Source organism: Trematomus bernacchii, unplaced genomic scaffold (assembly GCF_902827165.1).
Source record: "Trematomus bernacchii unplaced genomic scaffold, fTreBer1.1, whole genome shotgun sequence".
Taxonomy (NCBI): domain Eukaryota; kingdom Metazoa; phylum Chordata; class Actinopteri; order Perciformes; family Nototheniidae; genus Trematomus; species Trematomus bernacchii.
This window is the reverse complement of record NW_022987648.1, coordinates 4,210,683-4,225,530: the sequence shown is the minus strand read 5'-3', so window position 1 is coordinate 4,225,530 and position 14,848 is coordinate 4,210,683.

The window sequence follows — 14,848 nt, the reverse complement described above, 5'->3', positions numbered from 1 at the left end:
TAGATTTCCTGTATTCTGGTGCATTTTAACAGGTGGTTTGATACTTTTATGTGGCTATACTAGCATGAGGAAAATGATGGGTACATTTTGTAATTTCATCCAGTAGTAAAGAAAGGAAACATATTTGATTATTAATTCAGAGCTGTCTTTGAATTAATAAAAAGCAGTTTAAATGCCCATTTTTTGTACATTTATATACAACAATACATATTTGTGAGTGCATTGAGAGATATTGTTGTGGAGAGTCATTTATATATAAATCTCAAGATACATTTGTGAATCCTTCTGTGAGCATTTATTAATATTGAGACTGATCTGACTCCATACGGATGTTAAGTTCACCTAGGAATGGTAGCATTGACTTAAATGTTCAAATAAATGTTGCTCTTCTGTCTATATTGGTCATATGATGCCCCTTGACTGAAATGTTTCCTGTTCAATATCCCCACTGATTTCCTTAAAATCCTGGGATGAGAGTCCACATCACAATTTACTCTAAACTGTCATTTCCCTTTCATCACTCACCTCAGCAATGGACCTCTCTCCACTGTCCCTGCATTCTGCCTCTGACTCAAGTGCCTAGATGTCAAGAGAGGTGGTGAAGTGATAATTATTTATTGAGCAGTATACTCTTTCACATTGAATCATAACAAGTCATACTGAATGTAAATACAACTGACTCTAAAGTAAATCCCAGTCTGTGACATTGGACATTTTGAAGACTCAAAGTCCCAAGCAGTAGGTAGAATATGCTATGTAATGTGCACAGAAAATAAATAGTTAACTGAATACTGGGATGGAAATAGCCTATAAGCACTCAGTAAAACATAAACACACACAAAAAGCTTCTGAATGATGAGAAGTATAATTAAAACATAATGATCATATTGGGGATATGGTGTTTACATGAGCACAGAGAGATCAGGTTATTCATGTTCCCTGTTTACATGATAAATACTAGTAACCTGGCATTTCGATGCCTTTTCTAAACTATTCAGTATTTGTATCTCTCTATCATGACATGAAGACGAAACTCCTCTCCAGAAGTGAGACACCGCCATCACTGTTAACTGATTAACTGCTACCAGCTGATGACTTACTTTCCTCTTCTTTGAAAAAAATGTTCTTATTTCCATGTCGTCTGGGGGAGAAAACATATCAAACCAAGAGATCGTCAGCTTTGATTTTCGCTGTATTAACCTTTTCCTGATCATTTGGTGTGTGTGCCTTACCTCCGCTACCGGCATCGCTTCATACAACAGATGTGAGCTGTCCAACTATGACAACACTCCTTGAACATGCGCGCGCTATGTGAGAATCTGCCTTGGTACAAAGTAGCAGTGAAAACATGGTACGGAGTTTCATTGATTTGGGCATTCTCTCAATAAGCAAGTGGAATGGATTTCATTTGATAGTGAAGCACTGACACAGCGCTCTACAAAGTGCGGCAAGTGGATAGACCAATTCACGGACTTTCCGCATAGTAAAAGTGGGGGGGTCTAAACTAATCATTTGAAAAAGTGGGGGGGACTTGTCCCACCCTCATATAATGACTGCGACGCCCATGGACAGTATCATGAAACACAACCAACACCCATATGGCAACAGCATAAACAGCATGGTTAGTTGTATCTTCCAACAAGTCCTCCAACTCATACGACCAAATGGGCCGGTTGTTCAGGCCCTTATTACGACCAAATATGTTGTTTGTTCAAGAGCTTAATACGTCCTATAATTACGTTTTAAAGTTTTCGCCCTCTAGTGCTCCCGTTGAATGCAAACGTTACAGAGGGTCGTTTATTCACAAATAACCCTCTCTGTAAAATCCTAAATTGTAGGATAGTTTGGCCATTAAAACGCTTTTTGATTAGATTTCTAACGAGAAGTGTATATTGTACTTTTAGAATCCACGTCCAGTCGATATGTAGGATCTATAGTTTGATAGATATTACGAAGATAAATTGAGGTTTCGACAGGAGAACGTGTATATGCGGCAGCTTCCATGTAAAGTTACGGGTTGAAAACAGTATTTCCGGTCTCGACGTTTTCATAATAAAACCAATGATCAAATGATTTAACAGTGATATCTGCAGTACTCATCAACTAAAAAACATCAGTTTATCCTTGTTAATTATACGACATTTATTGGTTTAAATTGTGTACAATACTTTTGTGTTTTTCCCATAGGTTTTTCTCTTTCGATTCTGAGAGACACCTTTCTTTTTTCAGAGGTTTTGGTTTTAGCCGCAATGCATGTTGGGATATGGTGTTTATGCGATATGAAATCAGAAAAACTTTTTTTTTAAATAAAATAATACTTTATTTTGAGTGTTCTTGCTTTTCTCTTTGGAAGTCATCACATAACGGCATTGTAATACACGGTTCGGCTGCATTAAATATTACATATCTGCCGTCGATATTTATTTATAGAGCCCTGATCAGAAGACCTTTTCACAAACTGTAAGAAATGCCGCCAAAACTGAAAACGTGACGTGGATCTTAAATATATAAGCAATTAAACAACATCATCCATTTCTTTTCACACAATACGTCTCCTTGCAGTATCAACACTAATTCGGCTGACTTTTATATTTGATCCAATTGGTAGATAGGCTGTATTTACACCATAACGGTGCACAGCTGATAGAAAGGGATTTTTTTTTGTAGTTTTTAAAGCTATTATTTACTGAACTACCTTTCCAACTCCTCATGCAGTTGACTGTTACAGGTCTATACAGGTTCATGGTACAATGCATAAGCTTCAAATCGAGAGACTGAAACTGTATTTTCCTTTACCGTTCTGTTTTAATTTCACAATAAAGTTAATAGTCATATTATGTTTGATATTATTATGTTTTATTAACTAGATCACTGTTTTTTTAACCCGCACCGCCTAGTGGTTAAAGCACATTATTGAATGTTGTTGTTGAATACGTTTTATTTGATGAAAACATTTAAATATTAAGAGTAGCCTACATACAAAATTGGGGGAAAGTAGAAGGCATGATAGAAATATAGAATAGAAAATATCAAGAAGATACTGTAAGTGATCTCTACAATAAAACATTTTAGTACAGGACGTCCAAAGATATTAACAGGAGGATGTGCAAAACAGACAAACTAATAAGGCTTTATTTAACACTAGAACCGCCAATCGGGTCAATTTTGTCACGGTTTTGGATTGTTTTCATTTTCCACCTTTTATTTTGAAATGTTTTCCTCCTTGTGTCTTGTCTGATCCTTCTTCCTGTGTTTGCCTTCCTGTTGTTAGTTTCCCTGGTGTGTCTGTCTCATTGTGTTCACCTGTTGCCCTTGTGTTTCTGCCTCCCTTACCCCAGCTGTGTCTTGTCTTGTGATTACCCCTCTCTGTATTTAGTCTTGTCTTCCCCTGTGTGCCTTGTCGGTTCATTGTCTCTCCTGTCTCCCTCCATGTTGGTCACGGTCAGTTTTTGTGCTACCTATGTGTTTCATGCCATGTTTTTGTTCAGCTTTTAAAATAAAGCTCGCTTTTGTTTCTAGACCTTTTTACCTTTTTTGTAGTCTGCATTTGGGTCCTACCCTTTCCACGCATCCTAACAGAATGAACCGACCAAATATGGACCAAGCGGATATTGAAGATTTTGAGTTAGATCTGTTCGATCTAGACTTTTCCCTTCAATGTTATTATGCCGAGTGGAGTGGAACCTCGTCAAGAAGGGACAAAGAGGCTATCCTCAAGAAGGCACAAATGGAGGTGTCTAACATGCCATGGCTGAGGAGCTCGTTGCCTGAATGGCTCAGAGTTTTTTCACGTAGCCCCGAGTGCCAGTCTCCATTCTCTGACCCTTTTTTGGGATCCCGTCTGGCGTTTGGAGGTCCACGGAGCCTCCAAAAGACCTCAAAGAAACGCAAGGTCAGGAAGCCAGCTCGTAATCCAGTACCGGCCCACACAGCCATGGATCCGTGCACCAGTACCGGCCCACAAAGCCATTCTTCCGTGCTCCATTACCTGGCTCACACAGCCAGGGTCCAGGCTTCTGTTCCGTGCCCAGCAGCCATGGTCACTGCTCCAGAACCGGACCTTACAGTCATGTTTCCGTGTTCCAGTGCCGGCCCACACAGTCATGGTACCGTGCTCCAGTACCATCCCACACAGCCATGGTTCCGTGTTCCGGTTCCGTGCCCAGCAGCCATGGTGCCTGCTCCAGTACCGGCCCACACAGTCATGGTTCCGGCTCCAGAACCGGCCCACACAGCCATGGTTCCAGCCCCAGTTCTGGCCCCAGCAGCCATGGTTCCGGCCCCAGTTCTGTCCCCAGCAGCCATGGTTCCGGCCCCAGTTCTGTCCCCAGCAGCCATGGTTCCGGCCCCAGTTCTGTCCCCAGCAGCCATGGTTCCAGCCCCAGTTCCGGCCCCAGCAGCCATGTTTCCGGCTTCAGTTTCGGCTCCAGTACTGGCTCCCCGGCTGACGCCAGCCCCCCGTGTTTTGTCAGTGGTTCGGCCCACTCCAGCCCCTCGTGTCCTGTCGGTGGTCCGGCCGACTCCAGCACCTCGTCTCCTGTTGGCTCTCCGGCCGACGCCAGCCCCATGTCCTGCACCGTTGGAGGTCCCGCCGACTACTCTTCTGCCGGGGGTCCTGCCAACCCTATGTCCTGTGCCGTTGGAGGTCCCGCCGACTACTCTTCTGCCGGGGGTCTTGCCAACCCTATGTCCTGTCCCGTTGGAGGTCCCGCCGACTACTCTTCTGCCGGGGGTCCTGCCAACCCTATGTCCTGTGCCGTTGGAGGTCACGCCGACTACTCTCCTGCCGGGGGTCTTGCCAACTCCATGTCCTGTCCCATTGGGGGTCCCGCCGACTACTCTTCTGCCGGGGGTCTTGCCAATCCTATGTCCTGTCCCGTTGGGGGTCCCGCCGACTACTCTTCTGCCGGGGGTCCTGCCAACCCTATGTCCTGTGCTGTTGGAGGTCCCGCCGACTACTCTCCTGCCGGGGGTCTTGCCAACTCCATGTCCTGTCCCATTGGGGGTCCCACCGACTACTCTTCTGCCGGGGGTCTTGCCAACCCTATGTCCTGTGCCGTTGGGGGTTCCGCTGAGGGTCCTGCCAACTCCACGTCCAGTGTCGTTGGGGGTCCTGCCGACACCTGTTCCGCTGTGGGTCCTGCCAACCCCATGTCCTGTCCCGTTGGGGGTCCCGCCGACTACTGCTCCGCCGGGTTTCCTGCCAACACCAGATCCTGTCCTGTTGGGGGTCCCGCCAACACCTGTCCCGCCGGCGGTCCTGCCAGCTCCATGTTCTGTTCTGTTGGAGGTCCCGCCGACACCTGTTCCACCGGGGGTCCTGCCAACTCTGTGTCCTGTTCCGTTGGGGGTCCAGTCGACACCAGCCCTTGCTCCATCCGGGGTCCCATTGACACCAGCCCATGTCATGTTCAGGACCCCGTCTACGCCTGTCCCGTCGGCTCCGGTTCCTGTCCGGCCGATACTGGGTCCTGCCCGTCCTCCGGAGCTGTCCCGTCAGCGCCTTCCTGCCCGGCCTCCGGAGCTGTCCCGTCGGCGCCTTCCTGCCCGGCCTCCGGAGCTGTCCCGTCGGCGCCTTCCTGCCCGTCCTCCGGAGCTGTCTCGTCGCCGCCTTCTTGTTCGCCCTCGAGCCCGGCCCCCTGAGTGCCGCAGTCTTCGCCCTCGAACCCGGCCTCCTGAGTTCCCCAGCCGTGGTCTTCGCCCTCGAGCCCGGCCTCCTGACTCTTCCAGCCACTGCCTTCGCTCTCATGCCCGGGTCCCTGCTGAGTTCGCCCGCTGTGGCCTTCGCCCCTTTTTGGACTCTGCCTTGCCCCTGGGCCGTCCGCCCGGGACCCCTTCCGGACCCGTCCTCCGGACCCCCTCCACCCACCCTTTTGGAAATGTTGGACTCTGTTTTTTGGGACGTCTGGAATCCGTCCCTTGAGGGGGGGGTTCTGTCACGGTTTTGGATTGTTTTCATTTTCCACCTTTTATTTTGAAATGTTTTCCTCCTTGTGTCTTGTCTGATCCTTCTTCCTGTGTTTGCCTTCCTGTCGTTAGTTTCCCTGGTGTGTCTGATTGTCTCATTGTGTTCACCTGTTGCCCTTGTGTTTCTGCCTCCCTTACCCCAGCTGTGTCTTGTCTTGTGATTACCCCTCTCTGTATTTAGTCTTGTCTTCCCCTGTGTGCCTTGTCGGTTCATTGTCTCTCCTGTCTCCCTCCATGTTGGTCACGGTCAGTTTTTGTGCTACCTATGTGTTTCGTTCCATGTTTTTGTTCAGCTTTTAAAATAAAGCTCGCTTTTGTTTCTAGACCTTTTTACCTGTCTGCATTTGGGTCCTACCCTTTCCACGCATCCTAACAAATTTGACCCAGAGCTGTTTTTTATTGTGTGTAACTTTTTTTCAATAAAATATTAAAGTCTCCCAGTCCGTGACTTTTCCTGAAAGTGTGTTATGTAGCACCCTATGTTGTTAAAAATTGTCAATATGAAGTCAGATTGAAGAAATCGCCCCAAAAATTGCCTTTTATACCTATTTCCGTCTAGCGGGTCATATTGACCCCACCCCTTTTCATATAAACATGACGTGTTGCTATAGCAATGCCTTTTGTCTACTGCGGTTCCTTATAGATTGAGAGAGAGAGATATATTGATAGTTATAGAGAGAGAGATAGAGACAGTCTGTAGTGAAGGAGTGCGCTCCCGCTCACGGGAGACTGCTCGCGCTGCGCTGCGCTCCGCAGCAAACAGCTGTGGGGCGAGTTGAAAGTATGTTATGCTGGCCGCGGTGTCTAAATAATGCTTCCGGGCCAGCGGGCCATTTATAATGTCGAGCCCTGAGAGTCCACAGATTATATTGGTATACGTTTCATCCCTGTGCGATCAAAACTCACTGTTCAATAAAAGAACATTTTACCTTGAAAATCAATGCATTCTAATAGCGGGTCAATTTGACCCAGGTGGCGGTTTTAGGTATACAAAATCTCTGGCGGTTCTAGTGTTAAACATTGAAGAATCATTTAAGTTAAGGTCTTCTTTTGAATAAGAAAAATACTTTGGGGTTATCCACAGATAAATATGAAGTCTGACAAAGTACTTAACGTCCAATATATTGCATAGTTTATTTTGGCACTTGACAATCACCTTCCCTGAATTTGACTCAGGTGTAACTAAAGTCTGATTTAAGGGTTGTTTATATTTCACATCATTAATCAGAATCTGCAAAGTAACTAAAATAAATGTAGTGGAGTAAAAATACCAGGTTAACCTCTGCATTGTAGTGGAGTAGAACAAAGTAGTATGCTGCTGTAACAAAAACATTTCCCAACTTGGGATCAATAAAGTATATCTCATCTTATCTTATCTTAAGATGATCGATGGCTACTGCCATATTTGCAAAATTTGCCTGCATGTTTCAGGCTTATCAATGAACAACAGGAGGGGGTCACAGACAGCTCTTCTGACCTTAGCTGTCATGTGGGTATATTAATTCACCCATTATTATTAATTATATGTTTTAAATTTGATAACAACACTGTGTTTCGTATCCCCTAAACCAGCGGTTTTCAAAGTGTGAGGCGCGCCTCCCCTGGGGGGCGCCAGAGAGCTTCAGGGGAGGCGCAGCGTGAGAAAAAAATAAAGAGAAACAGTGAAATCTAGCTCGTTAACTTCAGCTAACTTTATGCGAGCGGCAACATGGATCAATTTTTAGTGAAGTTACCTAAAGTGAGAGAGGAGACACCCCAGTTGGCAGCTTTGTTTTGAAATAAAAGTTGTGGCTCATCGGACATTTATCAGAGAAAATCCCTGATGTCCGAGTGCAAGTGAATGCAGCACAAGACGCGAGCCTTGTAACCCTGGCGCGAGCGAGGAAATGTGATTGGCGGCGATTTCAATTGAACGGGCGGCAGAAAACGAGAAGCATTCGGACCCAAGTACACGGAAGGAATAAGGTATTAGCGGTCTACAATGACAGAGAAGAGACTGTCAAGTTTGGCTGTACTCAGCATTGAATCAAAACGCACTAAAGCTTTGGATCTTAATACGTTTGTGAGGCGTTTTGCTGAACAACATGGTAATCGCCGCATTCAGCTGTAATAGGCATGCCAACTTGATGCTCTGCTCACGGATGACTCGAGCATAAAAAACTGTTAAGATGATGACCTTACGTGTGTACATATATTTTTTTCTTTGTGGGGGTCTGCCCTGAGAAAGTCATATAAGACGGTGTGTAAAACTACACTGCCCAGACAAAAATAAGTAACCACTTTGATTTAACTAGGCCAGTAGGTAAGGGCATTCCACTGGATAATAATACCCCTGCATTATAGCAACAACAATAATAATAATAATAATAATAGCAATAATAATTGGGAGGGGGGGCGCGGCTGTTCTTATGTTCTCTGAGGGGAGGCTCACCTTCCCACACTTTGAAAACCCCTGCCCTAAACCTCCAGGGTGTACACAGTTTAATACTGGCAACTTCTAATTGTGGGAGGGGGGGGGGGGCTGGACCCGTCCAATTCCAGTTTTGGAAAGTCTGCCGTGGTTCCATTCCATTTCATAGAGCTGTTTGACGCTCAGCGTAACCTTGTCGCACTGCCACTCCAACATCCAATCACAGGGCTTGGTGACTAATCACAGGGTTTGTAAAGCAAGGCGGATGTTGTAGTCCCAAACGATAGCTGGGGAAACTGTAGTGTCTAAACCAAGCGGCAAACTCTGGGGAAGAGCCGGGACGCCAATGCGGAAGTGCCACAAACTGCAGTTCATATATTGGCCGATAGGCGCTGACTGCAGAAAGGAGCAATTTCCATAGAGCCCCATGTTAAAATGCCCAATTTCACAGCCTAAAAAAACATGTTTCTACCTATGGATCCAATAAATATTATTATGAATATAGTTAGATTCCACCTTCATGATTATGGATCTGTGAGTGAATTGTTTTCTAACACGACCCTTTTATTTATATTAGGTCTTAAAGTTTTTGCATAAATTAGGGCGTGGTCACATTGAGTGACAGCTCTGTCAGGTGACTGCTGCTGTTAGCTTTTTGTCTCTCTGCTAGCTGCTCCGTCCGTGAAGCTACAGGGACTCTGCCTGCCCAGTTCATCCAGGGAACACAACTTGATCCCGGCCGTGTTTGTTTGTTCTTCATGCTTATATATCGGACTATTGTGACTCGCTCTGCGGTTAAAACAGACGGTGCATGAATGCCGTTTTGCGGTAAGTGAAATTCGAGTACTTTATTTATGTGTTTATGATTTTAATCAGCTACGTAATGAATGTGTTAGCGTGTAAGCGAGTGGTAGCTACATCGGTGCTAACGATGCTAATCGTATCCTCCAAGTTAACTTAAAACCATAGACTGTATATATAAAGGTTAAAATGAAATAGACAAGTGTTAAGCGTTAAGTGAGATAGTACTGTAGAACAAAAAGCTTCTGTTTGAGGTTGATAAAATAAGGTCATCCTTGTAACTTAGAGAGATATTTTATTATGTAGGTAGGAACTGTATGCATCGCTAAAGTTAATTTAAATTGGCTATGCTCAAGTATGTAGACAAGCTAACGTCGAAGTAGTGTATGTGAAATCAACCTCACAATAAGATGTGTGTATATTACAATTATTAATGTCATATTTCAAGATGATTACTTAGATATTACAATATGGTTGGTTGAGCTGGAGTTCATTATTGAGCTTACACATTAACGTCACAGTCATCTGAAGAACGAACCCAAACGTTGTTGTTTTTATTAATTGCATTACCAAATTGGTATCAAATAAACAGTAACACAACAGCATTGGTAACACAACTTCCAAAGTTACAGTAAAATAAAAAGAACCCTGACTCGGACAATACACAATCCAACATGTTCAACAGAAGAGAATAAGTTATATTGTTTGTACACATGGTTCTTTACATATATATCTGTTTGTTTAAAGTTTCCAGGTCATGCAGACAGGATGGACCAGAGAGTGAGAGACAGAACTGGACTCCTCACAGCAGTGAACTTCAGCACAGGTACAAATACTCTTTTTTCATACTGTACAAAGAATCAAGAAAGATATTGGTTTAAATAAATGAAGTATTGACTTTAATACACTGATATACATTCCATTAAACAATACTAAATACTAGATCACCTACACATCAGTGAAGTTGAGGGTTTTTTCCATGCAAAGGGTTACATTTAGATGTTAACAAGCAATATGACTGTCAGCTTTCTAATTTAAGGTATTGAAGGCAAAGCTATTAGTGACAACTGCTATTTATCTCTCAATATTGTCTGTAAAAAACGTGGTAAAAGTTATTCTTTCAGTGACACAACAGAGCAAGCTTCTACAGTTGCACTAAGTTTTGATAACAGTTAAATATTATTTTGATAATAAAATATATTTCAATGTTGATGAATGTCATACTGTTCATTCATAATCTGATTGTCTTTGTAGCTCACTGTTGAAATAAAATAAAACATTACAATTACAAAATAATTATATCTACAGCCCCTAAACACACACACACACACACCTCTTTCATAAATAACACACTTGTTCTGCAATAATATGTTTTATGTTTCCTGTAATTTTTGTTAGGAAAGGACATGCCTGAAAGACACGACTCAACATGTTCTCCTTCTCTGAGGGTTAAGAAGAACATCCAAGAGGAAAATTAAAAGCTGATGTTATGAGATGTTAAGACCAGTACAGGACATTCACTAAGAAACTACTTTTATTGTGAAGTCAGCTGATCGAATGCACCTATTTCCACATCTACACTCCATCAGCTGATTATTTCTATTTGCCTCACTTTATGAGCTTCACAACATGTACCTTGTACCGCAGAGTTTGCAACGCAAATAAATGGGGCCAATCTTCAGTCGGATGTGAATGTGTAATCTAACATTTTCAGTAAGAATAATGGACAAAAGGAGTGCAAATACAAATTCAATTTATTGAAATCTGAACCAAAAGTTAATCAAACATGTTTTAAATAAAAAAGCACATATGGACAGAAGGTGTAAACCTATTAAATGTATAAGTAAACACATTTAGTCAAATAAAGTGACAGACAAGGCCTGTGCAGTTGGTATCAGCTATGCCCAGCATGGGCTCCTCCATCAGGCCTGGTCCTTCTCGCAGAGGAACGACCCTCAGTCCTCTCCAAACCAACAGACAGGACGTCCATCACACGGAGGTTTCTCCCTGAAGTCTCTGCAGCTCTCGGGACACCACGCTGTCTCAATCCGTCCACACTGAATATGAGAGGGGAAAATGAAAATAATAAATGCTTTAGACAATAAGAAATATAAAGTTGACTGTTGAGTTGCTCAGTTTTTTTAGATTGTCAATACTATTACTGTATAACTAATATCCCAGGTTAAGAGGCACCTTCAAATAAAGATTGGTCTTTAAATACATTTTGTCTTTTGAATTGTTTGTCTAAAGTCAAGGATCTAGAACTGGTACTTATAGTTTTAATGATACAGTCTGGTTATAATGCTGTTTGGAGGAGGCCTCACAGGTAAGAGCACTAACTAGCAACCATCACATGCACCTTAGCTTAACTTAAATGTATTAAACGTATAATTAAGTGATAGCAAAATATAAATAACTAATGTCATGCAAACATATTAATATTTGCTTGATTCCAGTGTTGCATTTAGCACATTGCATACAAACGTTAAGGGATTTTAAGATTCTGAAGTATTATGCTAAAAACTCAATAACTTAGATTATTATTTATAGTTTTGCTGAATAGTTTCATGTCCGCTTACCTTAGAAACGTAAAATGTGACGGCAGTGTGCTGATGGGGAAGCATGTTAGCTTAGCTTCTTAGCTTGAGCTAGCTCTGTTACTTCCCAGCTGGAGGCAGAAGGTCCCGCCTCGGCTCCGCCTCTTTGCCCTTATTTGGAGCAGGCGGGAGTTAGACTCAGACGTCACTGTCGAGCCGTTAGTGGCCGACTCCGCCTACTAAGGGCTTCTCGGCAACTCTGCAGAATCCTATGGGTGACGTCACGGACCCTACGTCCATTTATATATACAGTCTATGGTCTAAACTCCGAAAAAACTATTTGTTTCTCTGAATCGAAGGTTAAAAACACAAAAGCATTGTACACAATTTAAACCAATCAACATTGTGTAATTAACAAGAATAAACTGATGAGTAATGTAGATAACACTGTGTAATCATTTGACAGTGAGGGGAATACATCTGGTTTTATTATGAAAACTTCGAGACCGGAAAAACTGTTTTCACCCACGCTAACTTTACATGGAAGCTGCATACATGTTATCCTGGCGAGACCTCAAATCATCTTCGAAATATCTATCAAACTATAGATCCTACACATTGACTGGACGTGGATTCTAAGAGTACAATATACACTTCTCGCCAGAAATCGAATCAAAAAGCATTTTAATGGCCAAACTATTCCACAATTTAGGATTTTCCTGAGAGGGTTATTTGTGAATGAACGGGCCGGGAGCATGATGTTTCTTACACGACCACTAGAGTACCTCTAGTGGTCGTGTAAGAAACAACATACACTTTAAAACGTGTCTCTGGGTCGTAATAAGGGCATGAACAATCGGCCTATATGGTCGTTTTTTGTAGGAGGACAGGCTGGTATCTTCATAAATGTGCTGAAACCGCCTACAGGCTTTCATTATTCACTAAGTCTTTGTTATTTAAAGGTCCCATGTCATGCTTTTCCGGTTATTACCCGTCCCCTTGTGTGTTATGAAGGTTTTTATGCATGTAAACGGTCTGAGTCAAAAACCCTCAAAGTACACCCTGTAGGGAGTAAAACTCTAACACAGAAAAGACCTCCCCAAAACGCCTCGTTGGAGATTTCTCATTTTCTTCCTGGGTACTCTGACGTGGGGATACCCAGAGGCCACACCCTCTGCCAGCCTTTCACGAAACAGCTTCCCAAACCTTTCAGCGATTCATGCCGGATATGTACAGCGTAGGGCAGTGGTTCCCAAACTTTTTGTGCCCAAGGCACACCAAAGGACAAGTAAAAATCTCAAGGCACACCTATTGTGCAAAATAGCCCTTATAACACGTGTTATCACTCATATCATGTAAAATATCTGTAAATGTACATAATTATTTACTAATGCCAAATAAAATGTGACAAAGACAACTATATTACTCATGAAATATTTATTAACGAAATATTTCAGAAATTAATTTGAAACTTTATCAAATTAGGCTTCATCAAAGCAGCAACACACTCATTTAAACCAGACAGGTCACACAATTAAAAATTGTGGAGGATCAGGCTTTGGTGGTCGGCTCCCATCTCGGCGCACAGCTGGGAGAAGAGGCGAGATTTCAGGAGCCTTGATTTGATGTAATTCACCATCTGCACAGCCTGATTCAGCACCTCAGTCAACTCCGGGGGCATGGTTTTGGCAACTAATGCCTCTCTATGCAAAATGCAGTGGTTTGTCACCAGAGTTGGGTGTATAATAATGTGTAATAATATTACTTTTGTCGGTAACGGAGTAGTGTAACGCGTTACTTTTATAATTCAGTAATCACACTACAGTTACTAACATTATCCCGACACGCGTTACTTCGTTACTTTTATAAAATCAGTCATAATCACACTGACAGACAAGAGGGGTTTCCGCCGCAGGTTTATATGTACTGTTGGAGCAGAACACCTCTGCTACGCGCCGTTCGTTGGATGAGGCTGGATCTCTATTAAATTAAGAAAGGAATTGAAAACACCGGAATCAAAAGTCATAACAATTATCTGAGTTTACTGGTAGGAAATAGAACAAGTATACAAGTTATACAGAGTACTCCGGACTTCAGATTTGTGATGCGATGCGGATAAAGGTGTCAGGACCATCAAACTCATCAAACCAAAAAGAAATTGGACTTCAGGTTTGTGATGCGATGCGGACACAGATATCAGGACCAACAAACTCACCAAATCAAAAAGCATTTTCTTTTTCAAAAACATCAGTATTCATATCTATCTTTGGGGCGGAGATTTGTCGACTCTTCCTTCCCATTTTCCTCCCAAGCGAATTAGAGAACCCCTGGGGAGGAGCTGTTTAAACTGCTCACCTCCCCCAAGTGTCCTGATTGGCTGGATTCACTTCTGGTCGAGGTCAATCAGAGTTCCGAACAGAGAGTGAGATCCTAAATTTCACCAGGTCAAAAGTCAACGTTTATCTCCACCTTATCTACACCACATTCCCTTCCCATGCGTTCTTCACCTATTTAACGATGTCTTTAACGACTTAAAAACAGCATCTGGCTTTTAGGGGTGATAAGGAGCGATGTTGGTGTGTGACACACAGAATCTCTAAGTCAGTGAGTTGTGATTACATAAAACAGTTCAAACGATACATGTTCACTAAAATACAATTCAAAATAATACATGTTTACTTCAATACAGTGTAGAATCATATCTTTTTACTTCAGTACGTAATCTGCGCGACTTGCACGTCCACATCTCCGCGTGCAGTGCTCCATAAACATGGCTGAGTCAGCGATAACTTTCGAGGGGTGGAGGTATGCCCATTATTTTGAGTTTGTCCGAAGAATAGTCAGGAATGTGACGGTGAGGTGCAAACTGTGTCCAGGCCAGAAGCTGTTATCCACTGCTGTAAACACCACGTCAAACCTCAACAAACACCTGCAAAGAACACATGCTAAGGTGAAGCTAATAGCTAAGGACCCCCGAACCCAGAGTGAGGATGTTGTGAGTCGCCGCCGCCAATTCCGAAGCAGCACAAATTAGAATTTGGAGGACCGGTAACCAAAGCAGAGATGGACAGGCTTGTAGCATCCTTCATAGTAGAGGTAATGTTGCCCATTTGCACAGTGGAATCACCATCGC